Source organism: Biomphalaria glabrata, chromosome 9 (genome assembly GCF_947242115.1).
Source record: "Biomphalaria glabrata chromosome 9, xgBioGlab47.1, whole genome shotgun sequence".
Classification (NCBI taxonomy): Eukaryota; Metazoa; Mollusca; class Gastropoda; family Planorbidae; genus Biomphalaria; species Biomphalaria glabrata.
The window spans coordinates 340001-362515 of NC_074719.1; the positions used below are offsets into that span (position 1 = coordinate 340001).

The 22515-nt window shown below is 38.7% G+C and overlaps 1 long non-coding RNA gene across 1 annotated transcript in view; it reads right to left on the reverse strand.

Moving 5' to 3' along the window:
• LOC106059612 (uncharacterized) overlaps nucleotides 1-22515 on the reverse strand; it is a 63541-nt gene that overhangs the window by 39628 nt on the left and 1398 nt on the right. The gene's annotated exons all lie outside the window — the stretch shown is intronic.

Sequence of the window (22515 nt, forward strand, 5' to 3'; positions counted from 1 at the left end):
CAGAGTTTACAGATTGAATCTTGTTCGCGGAGATGCGATAATTGTAAATTTTAAAAGTAGTATTGTTATATAATTTGTTTACTGTGGGGCGTGGTAGTTTATATGTAAGGCTCTTGGCTTCCAAAGCAAGGAGTCTCGGGTTCGAATCCCAGTAAAAAATGGTTTTGAATTTCAGCCAAGAAACGCATTTATAAAGTTTAAACATAAATAATTTGTATTTTAATTTTTTTTCCCGTTACAGGTATTTTTATAGTATGACTTTACAGAAACAAAAAGGACGAGCTTTCCAATGAGGCCAAACATGGAGGGATCCCTTTAATCATTCGACTGTTGAAGTATAGTAAAGGGGGTAGACAGTTGTGCTGGCCACATGACACCCTCGTTAACAGTGGCCATAGAAACAGATTACCTTTACATCATCTGGCCTATAAATCGCAGGGTCTGAAAGGGGTGTGATAGTAAGTGTATGTGTTTTGCGTGGCTGGTAGTGCAGTGTGTGTGCCTGTGTATGAAATGACCAGTGGACCTTGAGTGTTCATGCTTGAGTGAACAGCAGTGTGTCAGGGACTGTGTGTACAACAGGTTTAATGTTGGAATTCTTTATAGTATATTCCTCTTCCATGCAGCCTAAGCCAGTAAATACATCTGCGTAGCCTGAGAGTGTATCGTCCTCTATAAAGTCAACTCTTCTGATTAAATTCATTTGTTGGCAGCCTGGTAGACCCATAATTGGCTTTGAATGTGTCTCCACAATTTGAAATTCTATTATGGCTGTCTTACTTTTAACAGTACATTTAATGTGTGCTTTGCCAACAACCTTCAATCTTTATCCACTGTAAGTAGTAAGTTTGGATGTTGATTTGAGAAGTTTCTTTCTTTTTAATTGCTTGAAGATTCTGTATGGGAGAATATTGACTTGTGCTCCAGTATCCAACGTGAATGTGACTTGTTTGTTTTCAACAGTAATGAGTGAGTTCCATTCGTTGCTTAGACTATGGGAGCCAATACTGCCGATGAAAAATGTTTCATCAACGGAGTCATCTCGACCTTCTGACTTCACTATACTTACAGGCTTTGATCTGCACACTGACGAAAAATGACCTTTTTTATGACATTTGTGACAGGTTTCCCCATAAGCTGGGCACTGACGTGGTCTGTGTTCCTTGCCACAATAGCTACAACTCATATTTCCTTTTGTTCTTTTAAAGCTATTGGTAGCTGAATTCACAACTTGTACCCCACTTTCTTCATTCATGAGCTTAAGCTGCCATTCAGTTGCCTCAGCTGCCCGACATATATTTTCTGCCTTGTTAAGGTCTAGATCTGGTTCTCTCAAAAGTCTTGCTCGGGTGTTCTCATTCCTTATGCCACCAACTATCCTATCCTTTATTAGGGAATCTTTAAGCAAATCAAACTCACATGTCTTTGCCTTGAGTTTGATGTCAGTGACAAAGTTGTCAAATGACTCTCCTTCATGTTGAGAACGCTGGAAAAAAAAACATGTCTTTCACTGGTAACATTTTTTCTTGGTAGACAGTACTTCTCGAACTTATTAAGAATGCAGTGAAGTGTACGGAAGGACTTGCTAATCTCACATTCATTACATTCATTGTCCGTCCATTGGAAAGTGTTATAGACTTGCACTGCTTCTTGGCCGATCACATGCAATAATGTCATAGACTGTACTTCTCTGCTTTTTGTATCCAGTCCACTTGCTATCGAATATATCTGAAAGGAGTGTTTGAACCTTTTCCAATTTTCTGCTACGTTGCCATTTAATTCCAGCGGTTGTGGCGGGTGGAGTCGGTCCATCTGACACCATGTAATAGACTAAAACAACACGAGCTTCAATAAACACAATGATTTTATTCGTCCTTATTTATGCTCTCTACTCCAGCCACTTGTTCTCTCTACTCTGACTTCCTTTTACACACAGTCCCTGACACATTGTTACCACATGATACTCCTGTACTTCCTTGGGAAAAAATTGGAGCTGATAATTTTGAGTATCTCGGTAAAAACTATTTGCTACTTGTAGATTACTATAGTAATTTTTTTGAGATAACTCTTATCCCAACACTAAAGGCTTCAGATGTGATCATACATAGGAAATCACAATTGGCTCGACATGGTATTCCAAGGGAAGTAATTAGTGACAATGGACCCTCATTTGCTTGTCAAGAATTTCTGAAATTTTCTAAAAGCTGGGGATTTAAGCACATTACGTCTAGCCCCAGATTTCCACAATCTAATGGTATGGCAGAACGGGCCATACAAACAGTGAAACAGCTTCTAAATAAAGCTAGAACGTCGGGTCAAGACCCATATATGGCCCTCTTGCAATTTCGAAATGTTCCATGCCCTGATGGACCTTCACCTGCACGGCTGCTCATGGGCCGCCGTCTGAGGGCAAATCTTCCGACAACGGAGGCCTATCTCAGACCTCAAATCCCAGACAAAAAAGAAAATGCTTGGAAAACAAGAAAAAGTAATCAAGCTAAATATTACAACAAAACAGCGAGGCACACCGAGCGACCACACATTCAGCTTGGGAGCAAAGTGTGGATGCAAAAGAAACCAGCAGTGGTCATCTCAGAAGCGGAGACCCCGAGATCATACTGGGTAAAAACACCGAATGGGATAACTTACCGAAGAAATAGAAGGATGTTAAGAGACACATGTACAAAATCAAGGGTCATGCCTGATATTTTTGAAATGGACACCCCAGAGACAGTTATTAATGGTCAAACCACACAGCCAGAGAACGTGAGCGATACAAATGTGCAACAGGAACAGACTAACACTACCAATCCGCCGCCTGTAATAACTCGATATGGTAGGCAAGTTCGGCCACCAGTACGTTACCCTGACGCAGATAATTAGATACATGTATATCTTTTTATTATTATGCAATTTGTATATAATTAATGTCTATTTGTAAACCTAGACTGTTGTTGTTTTTTTTTTACTACACATTTTATAATTTATATTGTTACTATTGATAATATTAACAATTGAACATTCTGTGTGTTAAACATGTATTTAGTTGTTTATAGTGAGACAGAAATCATTTGTATAGTCAATTGATATCTCAAAGCTTTTAAGGAGGGAGATGTGATAGTAAGTGTATGTGTTTTGCGTGGCTGGTAGTGCAGTGTGTGTGCCTGTGTATGAAATGACCAGTGGACCTTGAGTGTTCATGCTTGAGTGAACAGCAGTGTGTCAGGGACTGTGTGTAAAAGGAAGTCAGAGTATAGAGAACAAGTGGCTGGAGTAGAGAACATAAATAAGGACGAATAAAATCATTGTGTTTATTGAAGCTCGTGTTGTTTTAGTCTATTACAGGGGAACTATCTTTACTACCGTGTATAACAAACTAGATTTACATATAACTTTTCTATTTCCCTTCATAATAATAATTCTTCGTCCGAGAGTTTCAAAACCATAACTATAGAATAGGTCTGTGTTTAAGATGTGTTGACTCTCGAAACATTGTTTTTTTTTTTCATACCCAACCCCCGCCCAAGACGTGACATCGGGAATTCCCGATATTTTAATTATTATGCCAGACATTTGAATTGAATACTAAGATCAGTGTGAAATATACTTATATGATTTCTTATCCTGAAGAGCGTGACATGTGACCATATATCTATGCATCAGTCAAGCAGAAGACGGGGAAAAAAATCCGTGGCCTGGCGTGGGAACAATGTTTACGTTATCTTCATAATTAGATTGACATGATGCGAAGTGAAAGGAGATAAATTTGCAGCACTGTCATGAGAAGAATGAATCTTCGGTTGCTTTAACAGTTTATTTCTTTTTGAGATCATTCGGAGGAGGCCTGCTGAGTGGTATAGCGCTTGGCTTCCGAACCGGGCGTCACGGGTTCAAATCCTGGTAAAGACTGGGATTCTTAATTTCGGGATGTTGTCCCATAAGCTCTAGAGGGTACCTGACATTAGTTTGGGAAACTTAAAAGTGGTTGGTCGTTGTGCTGGCCACATGACACCCTCTTTAATCGTAGGCCACAGAAACAGATGGCCATTACATCGATCTGCCCTATAGATCGCAAGGTCTGAAAGTGGAACTTTACTAGTTCATTGGTGTGTGAATGGGGGATGGCTGGAGATACTAATTATGGCAGTGATGCCTAGCTTACGGGCCTCTGGCATCTCCGGCACGTAAAAGGACCCCATATCTCAAATAGATCAAGGACTTTTCAATTCTAAACACGGCACTTAGGTTGGATAACTATTGAATTATGGGAAGCTGGAAACCTCTATTATGTAAATGCTCTCGTGTCGTTTTACGGTGTGAAGGTACGCTATCATTTGATGGAATGGGTGATTCACTTGTGAGATGAATGGTTTATGTAGTAATAGTTACATAGCAAGTGACGTAGCTGGGGGGGGGGGGCGAGGTACCTCACCAGGTGACATCCGTCAGTGCTGACACCACAGTGAATAAATTTAACTTTTGCAATAGAAAGCTACAAATAATATATTTAAAAAAATTATTCCTAATTAATGTTCAAATAATAAAATGAACTGAACATTCCTATTAGTCATTGGGCAAACAAAAATAGTGAAACAAATGCCATTATGTGATCAAACCCATGACATTTTTGTTATTAGCGCTATGCTCGATCAACTTAGCTATCCAGCTGTCACAACCCGCCTATACATGGGAGGTTGCCCCTGCTGGATGTGAAAGTCGGTTAGAGGGTTGGATCACTGGCGAGCAACTCCAAACCCTAGTTTAGTCTCTTGACGACTGGAACATCTTATGTAATATTGGAGGATTAACATACGCTCCAAAGAGACACAACTCAGAACTTTATAATTAATGAAACACTTTATTGACTAAACACATTGTTTGCTAGTACGTTTGTGAATCATCAGATCAATTCAACAAAAATACATCGTCCAACATGGACTATCTACGATAGGAAAAAACCTTTCTACTCTCAAAACTCTCCACTAACTCTCTCTCTAACTTTAGTCTGCGACTCTGACAATATCCGTACTCTCACTCTCTCGGAGCCCAGTCACCAACTAACTTAAAAATTCTTACATCTCATCTCTCCCTACACACATTCACGTGGATCTGTTGGTCACAATCTCACTATCTCTTGCAAGCCATAGTAGAGTAAAACTATACATTTATCCCTACCATTACTATAAGCAAACACAGTTTGTAACATCAGTCATACTTTTATTTGCGAAATTTGAGCTTGAAATACTTGTGCCTTTTACCTCGTTTCAACTTTTGACCTCCCTCCACATTTTATTGACAATAAAGCTCACAGTAAAAATTGAAAAATAAATAAATAAAAAGAAGTAGAAATCTAAACAGGCATCTCAAATATTTTTTTATACTAATAAATGGACCGGCCTCTCCCTTCATATCCTGCTAAGAACCACTGCTGACCTTAAAAAGTGGAGGGTTTTGTTATGCGAGCTGTCACAGCACCTCTACGACTAAATTCAAGGAACAGATGATGATGATTATAAATAGAATACTTAGATACTGTCCTTGCGAACGCCGGTATGGACAGTATAGAGAGACTTCTTTTGGTCCGACAGTCACGCTGGGTAGGGCACGTATCCCGTATGGGAGACGAACGTATGCCAAAGGCAGTATTTTTTGGTGAGCTAAAAGGTGGTCTACGTAACAGAGGCGCCCCACGGAAACGCTTCAAAGACCAGCTTAGGCGTCAACTTTCTTTAGCTGACATAGAAGAGAGCACCTGGTTGCATGCGCCTCAGAACGAGACAGCTGGAGGTCACTCACGAAGGCCGCGGGATACACATTTGAGACCAAAAGAAAATCCGCTGCCGAGGAAAAACGCAGACAACGATAAGAAAATCTAAATCGACCACCTGCGGACAATGGTTATGCTTGCCTTGGATGTGGTAAAATATGTAGGTCACAGCTGGGGCTGCGCAGCCACTTGAAATACTGCACACCTCAATAATCTTCGGACTCGAAGACAAGCCTTATTATTATTAGATACTTATATCTTAGTTCATTGTGTTCAAATATACGGGTAGACATTGACAAAAAGAAGCAGCAGGACTCTTGCCAAACGTCTTTTTACAAAGCTTATATTAACTCACTCCGTCTGTCTGTCTGGAAGAATTATTTTACGATTTTCTCCCTTTTCCCATTCTCGAATCAAGTGGCACATTTGCACAATTGTTGTTAGTAATATTGATCGAAGACAATACATGAATCAATTAAAAAATAATAACCAGTTAGTTTATCAATTAGTGGTAAGTAATAAATTTTGTTTTATATTGAAAATGGATAGGCAAGCCTTGCAGTTTTGATAGATGTAGCAGTGATTGTGCAGTGCTTCCTCTAAGTAAATTTTTTAAAAGTATCTTTTAAATTAGTTTGCTTGTTTGTTTTACAAAAGCTAGAGACGCTTCAACGTGTATCTCGATGAAAAAGATGAGACCTTAGATCCAAATGCTAATAAGAGGTCTCTCCCCATATCAAAACAACGTGATATTTTTGCTGAAACATTGCCGAAACAAAATATCAAGAGCGCAGACGCCAGGTGCCTTAGTTAATAGACAAGGGAACAAACGATGTATTAGACTAGGGTGAATAGATTGTTGTTTTTATACACCGGGTAGAAAGAAGGGTGAAAGTGCTCTAGCGTCTGGTGACCACAGATGCTCAACTTGTGACCGCAGCTGTGTGTTAAGGATTGGCAAAGTGTTCACCACACGACCTACTGAGACATAAAATGCCACAGATCAATCAGACAGCGTATTCTGAATAGGCCTACTGTTTCCCTAAGCAGCTCATTAAAGAATAATAAGCAAAACATGTTTCTGGTCGAGTAAACTTCGTACTGTCACCTAGGTGGTCCGTGTCGCACGCCGCCATGAGAGAATTTGGGCTAGGATGTAAAACATTTTTTAATTTTAAAGAAACATTCGATAAATATCTTTTTTTTTCTTGAGCTATAAACTCACCTAACGACAAATGTGTAGAGTTGCCTTAAGTCATAAATAAGTGCTTGCTCTGTCATTGCTATGAAAAGACCTGCGATGTTCTACACATTTAATAACACATCGTACGTTGTATTTACATAAAAGCCGACGAGCGGTTAAGTGAAGTGATTGAAAGACATTTGCTTTAATCTATATAAAGTAATTCTAAAGTATCTATAATTATTGTTGTGTTTTGTTTTTTTAAGACTTTTGTATTACTTATTAGGCGCAATGGTTACATGGAAAGAGTGAGAATAAGTTTATAATAAAAACACATATAAACCAGTGTACGAAGCTAAGAGCAGTCATCCGATGATAACAAATTTTGCAATCTTTCCAGTTCCCCCTCTCTCTCTCTCTCTGACTCTCTGTAGCTCACCTCCATCAAATGACTAAACTAATATCTTCTTTACATTTCCTTTTATTGAAACTCGAGTCTTATGTTCTTTTCCGTGTTTGTCTTTTTTTTTTAATAATTGTTTATTATTTATAACTTTATAAAATTCTCTGCTTAAAATCCATGATAGAAGTTTTCATTTAAAAATTAAAGAAAATTGATATAAATTGATATAAGCACGTTTCATTTTCCCCCTTGTAATTTATTTGTTTTGTTTTTTTAAAGAAAAAAAAAGGGGGGGGGGCTGCCATGTTTGACATTAATGTTGTACATGTTTCGGATGTTCCTCCAGAATTGAAAATAATTCACTTCCTAGTCCTAACCTCTCGCAGGACGATAGGGGATGGGAGCTAGCAGTGTATGAACCTGAGACCATCGACAAGTCCGAACAACAGTCTAGCGCGCATAGCGTGCGACCAGGCAGCCATCCTACATGTATGCTAAGAATCGTTGTTTGTTTTAAGCCAAGGATAAGAGGTCAGTTGGGGTCAACATTCCAAAGTCAGGTCAGGACTGTATTTGACCAGTTGTTCTGCTACACATCCACACATACGAGTGTGTGTACACGTTGTTTTGTTTTATTTATTTATTTATTTTATTGTCAAGTGACCAGGAGACCTGGTCCCCAAAGAGCCAGGATGACCTGGGTACTTATCTTATCTTATATAATACAGACGTTACTTCACCAAATAACATGATCACGTCCTACGCGTCAAGCATTCAGTCATGCATATTAACCAATGACTTATATTCTGCCAAGTCACTAGTTTTCCTGGCTAGCTTAGGCAACCCATTCCATGCTCTAATAGCGCTAGGGAAGAAGGAGCATTTGTACAAATTTGTCCTAGCATATGGGACGACGAATGTGCATTTATCTTTGTGTCTTTCTGGGTATTTTATTAAATTTGTTTTTGTATTTGAAGATTATGGTTCAGTGTTTTATGTATAATTGCTGCTTCACTTTGGGGACAAAGCATAGTAAAGTTCCTCTTTCAGACCTTGTAGTCTATGGGGCAGATGATGTAAAGGTCATCTGTTTCTGAGGCCTCCGGTTAACTAGGGTGTCATGTGGACAGAACAACAACCAACAGCCTTTACTTTTCCCCAACTAATGTAAGGTGCCCATTAGAGCTGAGTGGACTCAGAGGCACCCGAAAATTACGAAATTAAAAATCCCAGCCTTCAGCAGGATTCGAACCCCCAGACCATGGTTCGGAAGACAAGCTTTACCACTCAGCCACCGCGCCTACAAAGCGTAGTCGGCGGCTTTTTTTTTTTTACCGCCTACGGTTGTTTTTCTATTGCTGTCATATAACTTACACAACGACCAGTTGAAATAGTCGCGCCTAGTGACAAGAGGTCTCAATCGAATTGTCCTATTGGAGGAAGCAAATGCTAAGCAAAGATTTTATTTTAGAGAGAAGGAAAAAAGAAATGAGAAAAAGGCGGGAGGGGGGAAGAGTTGCTGTAAACAAAAAAGCAGTTATTTCCCTTTTACGAAAGTTGGGCGTTACACAGCCATAAATAAATATATTTATAATGCCTAGTTTTTGTATTGATCGATTGGACCTGATATATTAGATTTCAGAACATTAACTCCACTCACAAGTGCGAATCTCTATTCATTTGTTTTTACTGGCAAGAAGAACGAAAGGTCAACTTTGTAGGGGAACTAATTAGTCGAGAGAAGTGAAGATGTTACTTATAAATGAGTACTCATTTTATTTTGGAAACTATAGAATCGTGTCGCTACAGATAACTTTGGTGCATATACTGCCCTACAGCTGAGATTCAATGTGGTAAAACAGGGGTTCACAACCTGTGGGTCGCGACCCCCTTGGGGGTCGATTGACAATTTGCCAGGGGTCGCCAAAGACCATTGAAAAAATGGATTGTTATTGTCTATTCTTCAATTGCTGTGTGTGTGCGGGGGAGGGGGGGGGGGTCGCGGCTAAGAGGGGATTGTAAAAAGGGGTCGCCGAACATAAAAGGTTGAGAACCGTAGAATCTCCCACCATTTCCAGGGCTGTTAAGTTGCCACTTTGATCTGCCAAGAGATATCTGCTCTCTCTATCTAAAAGTTAAAGATGTATCTTCAACACAGAAAATATATACGTCTTACATATATTAATGTGTTAATCGACCAAAGTATGTGGGAGGAGACAGCCCAAGACCAAGCTCTCTCTCTCTCTCTTTCTCTTTCACAATTTCAAGGGTTTTATTTTCTATTTCACTCAAATTTTGAAATTGCCTGTCTTCATTGGTACAAATACATTTTGTGTGTGTGTGAGTGTGTGAGTGAGAGAGAGAACCTATTTGTGAATCCTTTCAAAGCGAGAGATTGCCGATAATAATTTATTCTATAAAGGATTGCTTAGGCTGCTTTTCAAAATCATGCATTCTTTAATGCGTTGCATATATTGTTTTCTTTTAAAGAGCATTATATTCGTGTCTTTTCAGAATTAATATTCCCATAATCATTTACTCCTTTTGTACCTTTACTGTCTTTTTTATTTATTTATTCCTAAATGGACCGATAGTTTCAGAATATAGTGACTCGAAACACAAAAGCCTTTGACGGTGGGCCGTTTTCAACTTTTCGTAAACTAATGATAATGATTATCACGATTGTATTTTGGAGAGATGTGCATTTTGTCCATAATCATCTAACATACGCTGGATTCGGAAGTGCCTATAAATTTGTCAAACACACCTCTAGGACAAAATGAAGCAACTCAGCCTTGAATATTTTTCTTCAATTGATATAAAACTGTGTAACTTAAATGTAAGCCCTTACTTACAAGCATGGGTTCTAAACTTTTTAACCCAACGGCCCAGTAAGTTAAAGTCAACAACACAAAATCACCAACTCGAGTACTATGTACGGGTGCTCCACAAGGTTGTGTACTTTCTCCTGTACTATACACTCTTTACACTAATGACATAAGAAGCATCTATGACTCAATTTAAACTCATGAAATTCGCTGATGATACTGCCATAGTCAGTTTTATTTCAGGAGACGAAACTCAGTATCGAAACTCGATAGAAGAGTTTACAAACTGGTGCACCGACAACTTTCTAGAACTGAATGTAACAAAAACTAAAGAACTAATAGATTTTAGAAAGAAAAAACAAACTATACGTGAACTGCAAATAAACACTACATCTATAGAACAAGTAAAGGCATATAAATATCTAGGCGTTATCATCAACAACAAGCTTTCATGGGAAGACCACATTGGAACTGACAAAGAAAACAGCCCATCGACTCTTTTTTTTCTATACAAACTCAATAGCTTTAAACTAAACAAGAAGATCCTTGAGACTTTTTACGGCGCGACTATACAATATCTGCTAATATACGGAATAACTTGTTGGCAAGGCAACGCCTCATCTAAACTGTTGAGACGTCTAGAAAACATCATTAAAAAAGCATCAAAAATTACACTCACAACATTACCACATTTAAAGGAACTTTTTGAACAAAAGTGCCTAAGAAAAATCGAAAAAATCTTGGAAGACAACGGCCACCCGCTCCATCAGAACTACGTCAGGTCGTCGCGAAGTGGGTGACTGCTGTCAATCAAAACAAGAACGGAGCGGTACAAAAACTCGTTCGTACCTCACTCGGTCCGGCGCCTTCGACACGGAGGTCACGCTCGGTCAGACTCTAACACCGCCACTCATTGATCAGGGAACATGAAATGCACCACGATACCTGTGTGTAGTCGCTGAATGAACTCTTTATGTTGTCTGTTGTATTTATGTGTATTTTTCTGTTGTGTTGTCTTTATATGAGAAAAGAGTCCTAGTAATCACAACAAATTTCCGTAAGGATCAATAAAGCAGTCTTAGTCTTAGTCTTAAAATAAATAATCCTAAGTACAAGTCATTATACATTGACTTGAAATAGGCCTAAAACAGGTTAAGGCATTTCCTGGTGGCGACCCGTACATGATAAAATTTACGTTCGAGACTCTCTTAGAAGCTGGGGACCTAGAGGAGTGATGTAGGCTCCCGCAGTAGGTCCGTGAGAAAAAAGTTGGTCATAAGTAAAACGCAAATAAGTTTCACTTTTCATTTTTACTAATTTAACGCTATGTTTAGAATCCAAGATTACATTGGGCCTATTGAAATTTTACTAAAACGAGTTCGTTGTCTTTGGTGTTTTTTTTTTATAGTGTTGCCTACATAATTTTAAGCGTTGTATAAAGTTCTTACTGGAGATAGAATTGAACACTCGGCGGGTTTCTGCTCAAGCCGGCAAGCGGTCTGATTTCGAGGCCGGGTCCCGGCGCTCAGCGTATTGTGGTGTTAACAGATTCAGAAATTCTTTCTCCTAGTTTTTACACCTTTTTTTTTCGTAATAAGAAGAAAGTATATAAAAAAGGTCAATATTAATGAGTTTTCTTTTACAACGCACTATTCATCTCAGTAAAACAAAATAATCTAGTAATAAAGAGGCAGCCATGGTTAATAGTATTATTCGAGGAACATTCTAGGTAAAAAGTAGGTATATATAGCACACGGATAATGGGCGTAATGTTTTTAAAGATCATCTTCGTGCTAAGTAAGACATCTCTGTCGCGGAGCATTTTTAAATATTTATATATAGATATATATCAAGTAGTGAGGGGCGAGTCGATAGTTGCTGAAATTATCATATTGGATAAACTGGCTTCTAGAAAAGAATTCATTTTAAATTGTATACAGTGTTCATGTTGTGTGGAAATCCTTTCGTCATGCCGATTCTTCACGTCCCCGGATACAGTATAAGAAACATTGAGTTAAGTGCTATGTGAACTAATAGAGCGTGACTAGTCACCTTTTTTAGAGTTTAATGAAAAACAACACAGCTAGTTTCTAAATACTAGCCACGCAAGTGAAACTCATAGGCATATACTAAAATCTTAAGCTATAGCACAAGATAAAAAAAAAACACGACCCAAAATACACGTGTCAACATAGCGACTTGAATTGAAACATTTGATCGTATAGGATCATCATTCACATGCGCATAAACACAAATACACACACACACACACATACACCGATACGAACACATGAACATATTTATGTTTTGGTTTTGTGATGAAATAAGAGAAGCAGTACAGAAATTAATAATTGAAGAGACCAAGCAGTACACGTGCCCCTAGACTGTTAAACCGCTGGGATACCACACATGATCTGTCGACCATCTTTCTCCATTCCTCTCTATCTTTTGCCTTGGCTAGAATCTCTTCCAATTACAGGCCCGACCATTTATTTACCTTGTCCTCCCAGAGTCCCATCGCTTTCTCCGTCTGCCTCTTTATTCTGGTGCTGTTTAATGAAGGAAGATCTTTGCAAGAAATGAGGCCTTGTGATTTGGCCATAAAGTTTTAGTTTGAGTTTTTTGACAGTTGTTAGCAGGTCGTCTTGGGGTCCAATCTCCGTTGTGATCTTAATTCTTATCTGTTCCTTTGTGATGCTGACTTCGTATGGGATGTCTAGGATCCTCATATATTAAATATATATCATGTAAATTTCATTGCTAGGATCTTCCTCTCTAGTTCCACAGTAAGTGTCCATGATTCACACACATAAGAATGTGGCAGTGACCAGGGTCTGAATTTAGTGTCGAGGGCTATGCCTTTGTCTTTTCAAGTTGTTTCAATTTTGTGCAGGTGCAGCTGTCATTTTTCTCCACAATCTTATCTCCAAATTTCTTCGCATTCCCACATTAACTTTCTTCTCTTCACACTTTCATCTCCACATTATTATATTCACATTCTCATATTAACATTCTTATCTCTACATTTTCATCTCTACATTCTCATCTTCACATTCTTCTTTCTATATTCGGTGTTTTAGTTGTAATACATCAAATAAAATGTGATTGAAACGTTATTGACTTTTAATGTATTAAAGGAACGAAATAAATAAGTATTTTAAAACATCATAAATAATGCAATGCAACGCGCATTCCGTTCAAGCTCTTTCTGCATCCACACTTTGGAAAAACTGTGTTAGAGGAGACAATTAGCTGCCCGAGTCTAGATGAAACATTGAGGAATGTGTATGACCATTTCAAAAAGTGTAACAATTACAAAGTTATTTTAAACAAGGTTAGAAAGACAGTTGGTATGGAAACACAAACTCAAAATCAGCACCTGAAGTGGTCCACCCAGGCAGGTAAAAAGGCAGATTTCAATATTTTCAGAAAGAATATCAGAATAAAATTCTATCAAAAGCTAATGACAGAGAAGATTGGAAAAAGAAAGTTGACAGATCCTGTGTGGTGCCCCAACGGTCCAGCAGACCAAGGAATAGGTGAAAGTAAAGGTGAAGCTAAATGTGAACGTGGACGGACAGACAAACCACATAAAACTAATAGAGTCGTTTCCCTTTTCTGGGGCCGCTAAAAAAAAGGGAGAAGACGTTGACCTTAATACCCTGTAGACTAGACATGTGTTATTGTCACGTGATTTAACCTGTGCTAAACGAGGGAAATAAGGAAGATGATGACATTGACCTAATTTATGTTGGAGTGGGAAAGTATCACATATCAAGAAAAAGAAAAAAAATATCACTTTAAAAAAATAAAGCTTATATTTAGAATAATTGTATCAATTGTTTTGTATTAGTTATCTAATCCAACTTGTAATAGATCTAGATTTTTCTAGACTTAATATTAATAGGAAAAACAGTGACTTGGCAGAATTTAAGTCATGCATGACTAAATGCATGACGCGTAGGACGTAATCATCTTCTTTTTTGAAGTAACGTCTGTATAATATAAGATAAGAAGATAATAATAATTGTGTGCGATTGGAAACATATGTGAGAAATACAGTGTACAAAACATTTTACCAGGCAGACAGAGTGAGTTGATATAAGCTTTAAAAAAAAAGTTGACCTCCCATCTTTTAACAAAGACATCGAAGTGGCTATACATTTTTTTATCAACATTTGGTGCACTTGGTGATGTTCTTGGTACCCTCACTGACAGCGTGCTCGGCCAACTCACCAGGAAGAAGGAGACGGGCGGCAGTCTGAATCTCAGAGAAGTGATGGTGATGCGTTTGATGTAGTGAGCTAAAGTGTTAGCTTCAGTGGTGGTGATGTGTTTGTTGTAGTGGGCTAAACTGTTAGCTTCAGTGGTGGTGATGTGTTTGTTGTAGTGAGCTAAACTGTTAGCTTAAGTGGTGGTGATGTGTTTGTTGTAGTGAGCTAAACTGTTAGCTTCAGTGGTGGTGATGTGTTTGTTGTAGTGAGCTAAACTGTTAGCTTCAGTGGTGGTGATGTGTTTGTTGTAGTGAGCTAAACTGTTAGCTTCAGTGGTGGTGATGTGTTTGTTGTAGTGAGCTAAACTGTTAGCTTCAGTGGTGGTGATGTGTTTGTTGTAGTGAGCTAAACTGTTAGCTTCAGTGGTGGTGATGTGTTTGTTGTAGTGAGCTAAACTGTCAGCTTCAGTGGTGGTGATGTGTTTGTTGTAGTGAGCGCAACTGTCAGCTTCAGTGGTGGTGATGTGTATGTTGTAGTGAGCTCAACTGTTAGCTTCAGTGGTGGTGATGTGTATGTTGTAGTGAGCTAAACTGTTAGCTTAAGTGGTGGTGATGTGTTTGTTGTAGTGAGCTAAACTGTTAGCTTCAGTGGTGGTGATGTGTTTGTTGTAGTGAGCTCAACTGTTAGCTTCAGTAGTGGTGATGTGTTTGTTGTAGTGAGCTAAACTGTTAGCTTCAGTGGTGGTGATGTGTATGTTGTAGTGAGCTCAACTGTTAGCTTAAGTGGTGGTGATGTGTTTGTTGTAGTGAGCTAAACTGTTAGCTTCAGTGGTGGTGATGTGTTTGTTGTAGTGAGCTAAACTGTTAGCTTCAGTGGTGGTGATGTGTTTGTTGTAGTGAGCTAAACTGTTAGCTTCAGTGGTGGTGATGTGTTTGTTGTAGTGAGCTAAACTGTTAGCTTCAGTGGTGGTGATGTGTTTGTTGTAGTGAGCTCAACTGTTAGCTTCAGTGGTGGTGATGTGTTTGTTGTAGTGAGCTAAACTGTCAGCTTCAGTGGTGGTGATGTGTTTCTTGTAGTGAGCTCAACTGTCAGCTTCAGTGGTGGTGATGTGTTTGTTGTAGTGAGCTCAACTGTTAGCTTCAGTGGTGGTGATGTGTATGTTGTAGTGAGCTCAACTGTTAGCTTAAGTGGTGGTGATGTGTTTGTTGTAGTGAGCTAAACTGTTAGCTTCAGTGGTGGTGATGTGTTTGTTGTAGTGAGCTAAACTGTTAGCTTCAGTGGTGGTGATGTGTTTGTTGTAGTGAGTTAAACTGTTAGCTTCAGTGGTGGTGATGTGTTTGTTGTAGTGAGCTAAACTGTCAGCTTCAGTTGGTGGTGATGTGTTTGTTGTAGTGAGCTCAACTGTCAGCTTCAGTGGTGTTGATGTGTTTGTTGTAGTGAGCTCAACTGTTAGCTTCAGTGGTGGTGATGTGTATGTTGTAGTGAGCTCAACTGTTAGCTTAAGTGGTGGTGATGTGTTTGTTGTAGTGAGCTAAACTGTTAGCTTCAGTGGTGGTGATGTGTTTGTTGTAGTGAGCTAAACTGTTAGCTTCAGTAGTGGTGATGTGTTTGTTGTAGTGAGCTAAACTGTTAGCTTCAGTGGTGGTGATGTGTTTGTTGTAGTGAGCTAAACTGTTAGCTTCAGTGGTGGTGATGTGTTTGTTGTAGTGAGCTAAACTGTTAGCTTCAGTGGTGGTGATGTGTTTGTTGTAGTGAGCTAAACTGTTAGCTTCAGTGGTGGTGATGTGTTTGTTGTAGTGAGCTAAACTGTTAGCTTCAGTGGTGGTGATGTGTTTGTTGTAGTGAGCTAAACTGTTAGCTTCAGTGGTGGTGATGTGTTTGTTGTAGTGAGCTAAACTGTTAGCTTCAGTGGTGGTGATGTGTTTGTTGTAGTGAGCTAAACTGTTAGCTTCAGTGATGGTGATGTGTTTGTTGTAGTGAGCTAAACTGTCAGCTTCAGTGGTGGTGATGTGTTTGTTGTAGTGGGCTAAACTGTTAGCTTCAGTGGTGGTGATGTGTTTGTTGTAGTGAGCTAAACTGTTAGCTTAAGTGGTGGTGATGTGTTTGTTGTAGTGAGCTAAACTGTTAGCTTCAGTGGTGGTGATGTGTTTGTTGTAGTGAGCTAAACTGTTAGCTTCAGTGGTGGTGATGTGTTTGTTGTAGTGAGCTAAACTGTTAGCTTCAGTGGTGGTGATGTGTTTGTTGTAGTGAGCTAAACTGTTAGCTTCAGTGGTGGTGATGTGTTTGTTGTAGTAAGCTAAACTGTTAGCTTCAGTGGTGGTGATGTGTTTGTTGTAGTGAGCTAAACTGTCAGCTTCAGTGGTGGTGATGTGTTTGTTGTAGTGAGCGCAACTGTCAGCTTCAGTGGTGGTGATGTGTTTGTTGTAGTGAGCTCAACTGTTAGCTTCAGTGGTGGTGATGTGTATGTTGTAGTGAGCTAAACTGTTAGCTTAAGTGGTGGTGATGTGTTTGTTGTAGTGAGCTAAACTGTTAGCTTAAGTGGTGGTGATGTGTTTGTTGTAGTGAGCTAAACTGTTAGCTTCAGTGGTGGTGATGTGTTTGTTGTAGTGAGCTCAACTGTTAGCTTCAGTAGTGGTGATGTGTTTGTTGTAGTGAGCTAAACTGTTAGCTTCAGTGGTGGTGATGTGTATGTTGTAGTGAGCTCAACTGTTAGCTTAAGTGGTGGTGATGTGTTTGTTGTAGTGAGCTCAACTGTTAGCTTCAGTAGTGGTGATGTGTTTGTTGTAGTGAGCTAAACTGTTAGCTTCAGTGGTGGTGATGTGTTTGTTGTAGTGAGCTAAACTGTTAGCTTCAGTGGTGGTGATGTGTTTGTTGTAGTGAGCTAAACTGTTAGCTTCAGTAGTGGTGATGTGTTTGTTGTAGTGAGCTAAACTGTTAGCTTCAGTGGTGGTGATGTGTTTGTTGTAGTGAGCTAAACTGTCAGCTTCAGTGGTGGTGATGTGTTTGTTGTATTGAGCTAAACTGTTAGCTTCAGTGGTGGTGCGCCCAAAGAGTTCATTGGGTTCATGATAGAGATATGGCTTTTGAGGAGATACCTAGTGTCACAGTGCTCTTGTTTCAAAACTTTGGAAATGTAGATGCTATAGCTTTCATAAGCTTTCCTTTTCTTTTACCACCGGTGCGTAAAACTCTAACCTTGCCGACTTTAATTCTTGGCTCCACTTGACGATACTTTAAGTGACCTAGTTTTCAATCTGTGCGTTACAAAATTGAGAGTGACGGACGAAGAGGTCCCTTGCGTGGAAATCGGGCGAGCATGCCACAGAAAACGAACGCGTCGAACCAATAGGAGTGCTGCTTTTTTACACTATTAATATATATAGATCAAAGCTCCTCGAAAGAACATACACTTTTTAAACCAGGTTGACACAAAATGAGTTAGTGTTGCTCCCATATGGTCTGCCTAGAGCGAACTACAAACCGTCATGGGCATATAATTGGGATGTTTCGTAGCACGCTTTACATTTATTATCGTTTATATGATTGATCCCTGAAAATTTCTTCTCATAATTAGCATAGAGGGTTTTATTTTTTTTTTAATAAGACTTTTAAAAAAAAATTCCTATTTCAGACCTTGCTTAAGAAAATTGATGTCAGCTGGGTGGACTCACCAGGATTCGAACCCCGGATCCGGTTCGGAAGCCAAGCGCTTTACCACTCAGCTACCACGCCTCCAAAATAAGACTTAAATCAAAAATATTTTTAGATACTAAGTAGATTTCAAATTAGATATATTGATATTGGGGCGATGTGGCTGATTATTTAAAGAAAAATTACGATGGTTTTTCAAATTCGGGCTATTGACATATTTAAATTCTGCGTAAAAAGTTGTGATAGTAAACATTTTTTTGTTGATTCACTACTCGACCGGCGGCGTAGTATACGCCGCTATTTTGCAGGGTCGGCTTTAGGTGACCGCAGTGGGCTCCGCACTTTTGCGACAGCAGGGCGCCCCGCAATTTCATAGGACCCGCGCCAATTCTAGGTTTACGTTGTGACGTTGGGAGTTTTGATACTACTCTGAACCTTGATTCTTCATCGTCGGTGAACATTCGACCTGGCTAGAAGATACTAATGTTACCTTGAACAGTTTACAGAATCTTTGTCTTGAAATGGAATATTGATGAGGTCAATACTATTTCTATACAATACTATTTAAGTATTTAAATTGAACTATGCAAACGCGACATGAAGCTCTTAAAAATCGACACTAGCAGCTGGGAAAAAGTAGCAATGGATAGATCTACATGGAGAGAGAGCATAAAGGAAGGGTCTCGGATTGCAGATGCCATACACTACAGAAGCAGAAAGAAGGGTGATAACGCAACGGCGCCTGGTGATCACATATGCCCAACCTGCGATTGCAGCTGTGTATCAAGGATTGGCCTCTTAAGTCACACAAGAAGTTGAAAAGGGAAAAGATCGTCTCTCGAGACGTAAAATGCCACAGATTTAATTTGAACTATATCTCTCTATATATATTTATATTCATTTATTATTATCATTAATCACATGTCATTTTCATTGTATAACTATTGTTATAAACCTGGTGGTGATACAGATGGGGGTAGTGCTGTGTGTGTTTTGGACTACGCAAATCGCCCCAGGCCAGCGCTAGACGAGCGGTCAATCGTGAAGAAAAACAGTACACGCTAGTTCGGCAAAGACCCGTGTTGTAAATATTACGCACACAAGTCACGGCGATTGTGATCAACCAGAGGTCAAGCGATGTTCCATCCAATTCTAGAAGGCCTATGGACCCTATATAAGAGAGAGTGTGTTAGAGTCAAGACACTTCACGTTACCTCGCAATGTGACCAGTACGAGGCGAAGTCAGAAATAATCACCACACTGGAAATTCAACAACTCACTTTTAACAGACACAAATTACCTTAAAAACATAACAACTTTAATACAAAACACTTTCGACACAACGGACCCAAACACTAACACAGAAGACAATTGGGCACTACTTAAACGAAGCATAAAACAACAAACAATAATAATAGCCACTCAAAACAACAAGCAGCGCACACAATAAGAAAAACATCTGAAAAGAAAAACTCCAAACACTACAAGAAGACTCAATCGACATCGAGACAACACAACAAGAACTACAAACACTAGTAGACTATAAATACACAGGGGCACAAAAAAGATGCAGACAAAGAACCATAACAGAAGGGCCAAACAAAGCCTTCCTAACCATAGAACAGAACATACAAAGAAAACGCAACATAGATAAAATAACAGACACACTAGGCAACACACAAGAAGACAATAAAAATATAGCTGAGGCATTCAAACAACACTTCCAAAGCATTTACACGAAAGAAAAAACAGACGCAGAGGCACAAAATGAAACACTAAAATTTTGCAAACAACTAAAAGAAGAAGACAAAACCGCAACAGACACACTACTAACTCTACACGACATAGAGAAAGCAGTCAACAGCCTTCAAAACGATAAAACATCCGGACCAGACGGCCTAACAGCGGAATTCTACAAAGCCTTTCTGCCCCTTATAGGCCCTATCCTTTTAACAATGTTTAATAATGCACAAGAAATTGGCGAACTTCCGCATCTCTTCAGTGAGGCTTACATCACTGTGCTAGAGAAAGACAAAAACAATCCAACATTAATAAACAACTACAGACCCATCTCGCTTCTCAACACAGACTACAAAATCCTAGCCAAAACACTAGCGAACAAACTACACCCAAACCAACACTGCAGCACACCAGGAAGAAACATAGATACAATGAACCACCGCATACGCGACATCATAACATACGCAGACATAAAAAAACACACAACTAGCGCTTCTGACCAACGATCAGGAGAAGGCATTCGATAGAGTAGACCACAACTTCCTATTCAAAATTCTTGAAAGGAACAACACAGGAAACAAAATAATAAAGTGGATTAAGCTAATGTACGCTGACCCACAGAGCAGCTTACTAGTGAACCACACCTTGTCTAACCCATTCCCTGTGGAGCAATCAGTTAGACAGGGCTGCCCCCTCTCCCCCACACTATACACATTATGTATAGAACCTCTCCTACAAAAGATTAGGGAGGACACAACAATAAAAGGCCTAGCAGTCCCGGGCGACCAAACCACCATCAAAATACAAGCATACGCAGACGACACCACTTTCCTTATAACACACACAAACGACATAACAAACATGATACATTTTAAAAAATACGGCCAAGCCAGTGGTTCCAAAATAAATTTAGGGAAATCCGCCATAATGGGAGTAGGCAAATGGAAACACAGAAAAGATTTCTCCGAAGGCCTACAAAGCGGAAAGACCCTAAAGATATGCGGGATCACGTGGACGCCAAACCCCTACATAGTGAAACATGGGATACACTCATCCAAAGAGCACAAAAGACACTAGATAAATATAAACACATAGGTATGACAATCTTTGGTAGAGCCCACATATACAACACACTAATACTCCCCAAAGTCATCTATCAAGCAACCACAACAGACCCCCCACCACAGTTCATACAAACACTAAACAAAATCACTGGCAGCTTTATTTTTAAGAACACAATAGCAAACGTAAAACATACAACACTAATACAACACAAAATTAATTATAAACAATTACACCTCACAAATGATTTTTTAAAATGATTGACACCTTTTAAGATAGTATCATACTCTCTTATAAAAAGAATTGCTTTTTTTTTTACATTTTTATGATCACTGACATAGACTTGCAGTGGAACAACATGATTGTAATAACCTTATTTAGAATGTAATAACCTTATTTAGAACACTAAGGCTTTTTACACACGAATGACAAAACAGTTCATAACGATACAGTACACACACACACAAGCTGACCTATTCTATGACTGTGCAGCTGAAAGAGTCAACCTTGCCTGGTGTTGGTAATGTAGCATTATATAATCAGTATTTATCATGGAAAATTTCCCTTAATTTTTTTTTTCACACAAAAAAGTGTAATTGTTTCTGTTGATGATAAGTGATACTTTAAATAGTAATATCTTCTTTGTTTTTGAAGACTTTTATTATGTTCTAGGAAAGTTGCAAACAACTGATTGATGGCTTTAAGCCCTACTGAACTACACAACTGCATAGCAGACATAAATGTTTTTATTGCAACTGACAGTCATATGGTTAGATTTGTAAATATTTTATAATGTGGTTGGTTAATAGTCTTCAAAACAGAGATTTGCTACTTTGTATTTTAAGAGTCCTAATTTAGTATTTGAATGTACTAATTTGGAATAATTAAAGTGATACAAAATAAACACCCATACTCATTCTTTTCACTGCAAGCAATTTTTTTTTTTCACATTTTTTTGTGTATAGGGCATCTTTCATGCTTATAACAAGCTCAGTGCATTAAGATCTAATCTCTTTTAGTGGAAACATGGTGGAAAAAGGGTTTCCTTTATGCCTTTAGATGTTTAACAAACACAACTGAGCTGTAGCAAGGTTTGAAGCTCAAGCCCTTTCTATAGATAGCAAAGTGGTTTTATCCCAATCAGTTACACATCCCACTTTTTTAAACATATTATTTTTATTTTATTAATCACCCCATACAAATAAATATGCTGATAGCTGATAATGAATGTCTTTGTGTCTTTCTCTACACTCATAGATTTAGCACTTCAAATGTATGTGTGCAGACATGAAAGAATGCTGAGTGTAAAGTAGTAGTGAATGAAATGTTAATAATCAATAAAAAAAATTATTAACAAATATAAAGTTGTAGTAATATAAAAATAACTTCAAGTTTACATCCATCACCTTTTTCTAGTATCCTCATGAAATAATATTTTGTTGATCAGCCACATAAATCAACCTTGCAATATAACAATTTATTCTTAGGTCCACTAAATCCAAACTTGTTACACTCCATTTTGAGGTCAGAACCTCATGTATTTTAAGACTGTTTTTATTTGGTAGATGTTATTGTGTGTGTGTTTATATAGGTGATGGTGGGAAGAGATTAGCGATTGGTTGTGAATGATGCAACATAGGTGGTGTTGCCATCCTTTGGTGTTAGTT